Source organism: Nicotiana attenuata, chromosome 9, assembly GCF_001879085.1.
Source record: "Nicotiana attenuata strain UT chromosome 9, NIATTr2, whole genome shotgun sequence".
In the NCBI taxonomy this organism is placed as follows: domain Eukaryota; kingdom Viridiplantae; phylum Streptophyta; class Magnoliopsida; order Solanales; family Solanaceae; genus Nicotiana; species Nicotiana attenuata.
In genome coordinates this window covers 30,584,208-30,590,383 of record NC_031997.1, presented here as the reverse complement: position 1 = coordinate 30,590,383, position 6,176 = coordinate 30,584,208, and positions in this window count along the sequence as shown.

Here is a 6,176-nt window from a genome sequence, read left to right as displayed (position 1 = left end):
AAATTCATAAGCTTACAATGAAGACAAAGTCTTGGAATCTCTCCTCAAAAGCTTCCAAACAAATGGTGTAGGACCTTTTTCAGACAAGATGACCTACAAAAACCCTAGTTATTTTATTTATAATGGCCCAAAATTTGCAGACAAAATGTGACAAAAAGAGCCCTTCAGATTGATTTTGCGATCGCAGAATGGACCGCATAAGTGATCTGCGGCTCGCACATCAGTAACAGTGACGCACAACTGATCTCCAGGCTTTCCAGATTTACTCCAGATTTACATTGCATATTAGTTATGCGGTCTGCAAAATGATTTCGTGGCTGCATAGTTGATCGCATATTCATTTTCACTGGAATTCCTCTTTCATTTATGCGACAATTCTACAGCCTGCACATGAGTTATGCGACCGCACATTTAACCGTATTTTTGACTCATTGACACTGGGATGGCCTAGCTACGTCTGCGACGGTCAGCAGTCCGCACATCACTTCCGCGGTCGCATATCTACACAAATATGCCTTTTTCATGGTTTTTGTCATCTTTTTCATGTTCTTGGCACTCCAGGTCCAGTTTCCTGCAAAATACCAAAAATACATGAGAAATAACTTATAATGCTTTAAAGATGAACTAAAATATATTTAGAATCGAAAGTGCCGCATTTCTACGGCATATCAGAAGTACTAACAGTCTTTTCAAGAATTTTTTAAGCTCACGGTTAATTACTTCAACTTTCTCACTAGTATGGGCATGGTACGGGGTTCCAATTTTGTGTGTGACCCCAAACATAGACAACACTGCAGCAAACTACTTGTTCATAAAATGTGACTTATTGTCACTGATAATCACTCGAGGTGTCCGAAAGCGTGAAAAGATGTTCTTCCGTAAGAACTCACTCACCACTCGAGCATCATTAGTTCTAGTAGAGATTGCTTCGACCCATTTAAATACGTTGTCAATGGCTACTAGGATATACTCATAATAATGAGACGATGGGAACGGTCCCATGAATCCAATTCCCCACACGTAAAAAATTTCACATACCAGAATAGAGTTTAGCAGCATCTCTTCTCTCTTACCGATGTTACTTGCCCTTTGACACTTGTCACATATAGCTACATATGCCTGCGCATCTTTGTACTAAGTAGGCCAATAGAAACCGGCTTCCATGACCTTTGTTGTGGTGTGATTTCCACCATAGTGTCCTCCAGCTACTCCATCATGACAATGAGACAAAATACTTGGCATCTCTCTTTCAGGTACACATCTTCGAATCACACTATCTGCACACATTTTAAACAAAAAAGGGTCATTCCAAACATAACATTTTTCCTTACTTTGAATTTTCCTTCTTTGATCACGAGAGAGGCCACGGGGCAACCATCCACTAGCCAAAAAGTTGTCTACATCAGCATACCAAGACGGTCTTTCGGAGACCGCAACAATGGAGAAAATTTGCTCAACAGGTAACTCTTCCCTTATTTCCACTATCTCAACTGGAGTTCTCTCAAGTCGAGATAGATGATCTGCGACTTTATTTTCAGTGCCCTTCTTATTCTTGATCTTTAAGTCAAACTCTTGGAGCAACAACACCCTATGCATCAGACGCGACTTGGTCTCGTTCTTACTTAACAAATATTTCAATGCTGAGTGATTAGTGTGCACAATCACCTAACTCCGCACAAGATATGATCTAAACTTGTCAAAAGCAAAGACCACAATGAAGACTCTTTCTCAGTAGTGACATAGTTAACTTGAGCATCATTCAACGTCCTACTTGCATAGTAGATGTGCCTAAACATCTTATCTTTTCTTTACCGCAGAACTGCTCCCACAGCTAAATCACTAGCATCACACATTATTTCAAATGGCTGTTTCCAATCAGGTGTCATCATAATTGAGGCACTAACAAGTTTTTCCTTTATCAATTCAAATGCCCTTAGGCACTCCACAATGAACACTAACTTGACATCCTTCACTAGCAATGCAGTCAATGGCTTGGTGATACTGGAAAAGTTTTTGATGAACCTTCTATAGAACCCAACATGTCCCAAGACACTCTTTATGCTCTTCAAAGAACTCGGTGGAGGGAGTATAGCAATTACATCAACCTTTGCTCTATCAATTTCAATCCATGTGCAGTCACTTTGTGGCCTAGAACAATTCTCTCTTTCACCATGAAGTGACACTTCTCCCAATTAAGGACCAGGTGAGTGGCTTCACAATGTTTGAGCACCAGTTCCAAGTTCTTCAGGCAGTCATAAAAATCATCCCCAAACAGAGTAAAGATATGCATATGCACCTCTAAAAAGTGGTCGGTGCATTAGAAAACCCAAATGGCATCCTCTTGTAAGCAAAAAGACATGCAGGACAATTGAAAGTAGTCTTCTCAACATCTTCTGGGGCAATGGGTATTTGATTATAGCTTGAGTACCCATCCAAGAAATAGTAACAACCATGTCCAGCCACTTTCTCGAGCATCTGATAAATAAAGGGGAGCGGGAAGTGGTCTTTTCTTGTTGCATCATTTATCCTCCTATAATCAATGCATATTCGCCACCCTGTGACTGTTCTTGTTGGGAGAAATTCATTCTCTTCATTCTTCACCATTGTCTTGCCCCCTTCTTAGGCACCACTTGTACAAGACTAATCCATTGACTATCAAAGATGGGGAATATCACCCCGGTATCTAACAATTTAGTAATCTCCTTGTGGACTACCTCACATAGATATTTGTTCAGCTTGCGTTTGGCTGCACCACTGGCTTCTTATTCTCTTCTAGTTAAATTTTGTGCATGTAGACGGCTATACTAATTCCTTGAATATCAGCTATGGTCCAACCAATGTCCTTCTTGTACTTTCTCAGCATCTCTACCAATTTTTGTTCTTGTGCACCAGTCAAATAAGCAGAAATAATCGTAGGAAAATTGTTAGTATCAAGAAAAGCATATTTCAAGTTAGTATGGAGGACTTCCAATTCCACACTAGGCTTATATGCCTCCTTTTTGAGTTCTTCCTCATTAACCACTTGATCCTCAGCTCCAAAGCTTCAACCTCTTTCTTTATTTCAGGATCTTCATCCTCCAATGTGCTAGATTGAGTAATACACCTCTCTAGAGTGTCCCTCACAAGCTTATCAAATTTTTATTTTCAGCCAACTCCCCAACAACATCAAGCTTGAAACACGAGTAGGCAGATGCCTCAACGGTAGGGTATTTCATCATTCTCTTCACCTGGAACACCACTTTCTTGTCACCCATTTCGAGCATAAGTTGCCCCTCATAGATATTAAGAATTGTCTACATGTACATAGAAAAGACCTCCCGAAAATTAAAGGCACCTTCACTTCTATGTCCACCATAATAAATTCTACGGGGAACACAAACTTGTCCACCCGTACTAAAATATCCTCATTGATTCCCTCAGGCAAGATTGTGGTCTGGTCAGCCAATTGTAGGGACACTGGTATGAATTTGGTCACTCCAAGCTCACCTTCAAGTTTCTTGAACACCGACAAAGGTATTAAACTTATAGATGCGCCAGAGTTATAGAGCCTTGACGAATTTCTCACTCCCCAACCAGTATGGTATGGTGAAACTTCCTAGGTCCCCACTTTTGAGGGATTTTGTATTGCAATATGACACGTCAATGGGCATTCATCTTCACCACTATTGACTCCTATAACTTCCTTTTGCTGGACAAGATTTCCTTCAAGAACTTAGCATAGGAAGGCATTTGAGTGAGGACCTCTGTGAAGTGAATGTTCACATATAGTTGCTTGAGCATCTCCAAGAACTGCCCAAAGTACTTGTCCAATTTTTTTTTTCGCTTCATCATTTGAGGGAAAGGGAGAGATGGCATGTTTCTATTTTCTTCAATATCCGTCCATACCCCACCACTCTCGCCATTCTGTTCTTCACTCATCTTCTCTCCCAATGTGTCAGTTTGCTTGCTTACCACTTCGGGTTTAGTTTTCGCAATTGGATCAGCCAATGTTTTGCCACTTCTCAGAAATACAACCTTGATTGTTTCCTTCGGGTTCTTAGGGTAGAGTCAGGAGCCCTCTCGAATAACATGTTGGAAATTTGACCCACTTGTCTTTCCAGTTCTCGAATAGCAAAACTGTGAGTATCGAACCTCTCTTCAGATTTGTTGATAAAAGCCTTCATGAGATTTTTCGTACTAGGCTGATTTGACTATTGTGGCTGGTATTGCTGGTACTACTACCTCGATTGGTTCTAAAAACCTAGAGGTCCTTGACCCTAGGGTCTTGGATTATTTTTTGCCACGAGTTTGAACTCCCACTAGATGAACTCCGAGAAAAACCTGTATGTCTTTGTCCCATAGCATTGAAGTTGTTTCCACCTTGGTATTTTTCTTTATTATAGTTTCCCACAATGTTAACTTCCTTAGCTTAAGCTTAACACTTATGAGTAGGGTGTCTCATTCCACAAAAGTCACATGCTACTTGCGGCTCACTCTGTTCCTTGACTAAGGTCAAATTTCTTATCTCTTTGGCCACGGTGTCTAGTTGGGCTTGCACTAATGTGTTAGAGTCCACCTGGTGAACCACAACTGATTTTCTTCTATCATTACTCTTAGAGGGCCATTGGTTAGCATCCTCAAACAATTAATCAAGGACAGAGACAATCTCCTCTGGGGTTTACTACATTAATGGACCTCCAACTGCATTACTCAGAGTTCGTCGAGAGGGGGGTGTCAGTCCATCCCAAAAGTCCTGGAGTTGCATCCACAATTCAATTCTATTATGCTGACACCTACTCACTATCTCCTTGAATCTTTCCCAAGCTTCGAAGACCGTTTCACGGTCCTTCTGGCAGAAGTTGTGGATTTTCATTCTAAATTTCCCTATTTTTGCATATGAGAAGTACTTGTCAAGAAACTTTTTTTTCATATCTTCCCATGTCCTGATCGACCCAGTTGGTAGGCTTCAAAGCCAGTAATTCGCGTCATCCTTCAGTGAAAAAGGGAATGCCCTTAAGTAGACTTCATCTTTTCACACTTCATTGTACTGGAAGGTGTTCATGATTTCCTCAAAGTCCATTAAGTGAGTGTTAGGATCTTCATTCACCTTCCCTCTAAAGACATAGTTGTTTTGGATGGTTTGATGTAGGCCATGCTTTAACTCAAAATTATTTGCTTCTATGGGTGAAGGCCTTACACTTGATAATCCCTGATTGTAGAGTGGTCTCAGTCTGATCTTATCTGCGCTATTGCCCGATCATAGCTGTACTGTATTAGATTAGTTATCCGTCTCCCCTGCCCTAGAACAGTCTGGTCTGTAACAACACAACCTGAAAGGATTGCCTTTCATTAGGAAAAGGAATTATCTGCACTGGCTTCAGTTAGCCGTGAAGTACGCATCCCTCTCGTTCTTACAGAAGACATAAGGGGGAATACACGACGGACGAAAAGCGGGGAAACCCAGTTCGCCATAACACAGTCTTAGGGTCACTACGAGCTGGACTCGTCGTGAAACTCACTTATTCTTAGAGAAATGATGCGATAGTCACCCAATGATCTGCATTTTCTAGGACCCGCATCTTCAACCAGAGGTCGATTTAGATTGAATCTTCGACCCCCCATCCCTACCAACAGTTTCATCAGTAGCTCTAAGGGCTGCTTCAACCGCTAACCATGCATCTTGCTCTCTTTGTTGTGCTGCCTCTTTTACAACTAAGTTTAACCCATCATTTTTGTTATTTACCATTTTATCTTGAGTCGAAGTCTGACCCAAGATGGATCTACTTGATTCTTTCTCCTTTCTCAAGTGTCGCAGGTGTTTGTCCAATTCTAGGTTGTACGACACTAATTCCTTGGAAGAGGATCGCGTCATACACCACCGAACTTAACATGTTGCCTGCACACATGATAAAAGGTGAAAAATAAAATAATATTGGTTCCTGAATTAGCACCAAAATCTATTTTGAACATTATTGATTGAAAATGCTAGGCAACAACGCCAAAAATTGACGAGCGCAAAACACAATACAAAAATTAATGGTCGTTAGTCAAATATAGTATAGTAAATTATCGTCTCCACATGGATTGGATATAAATAATATTTGAATAATCTTTAATTAATTTCAATTCAGAAAAATTAACACTTGATTTGAATGATCATCAACTATAATTAACTACTACAATTTAAGCAATTATCA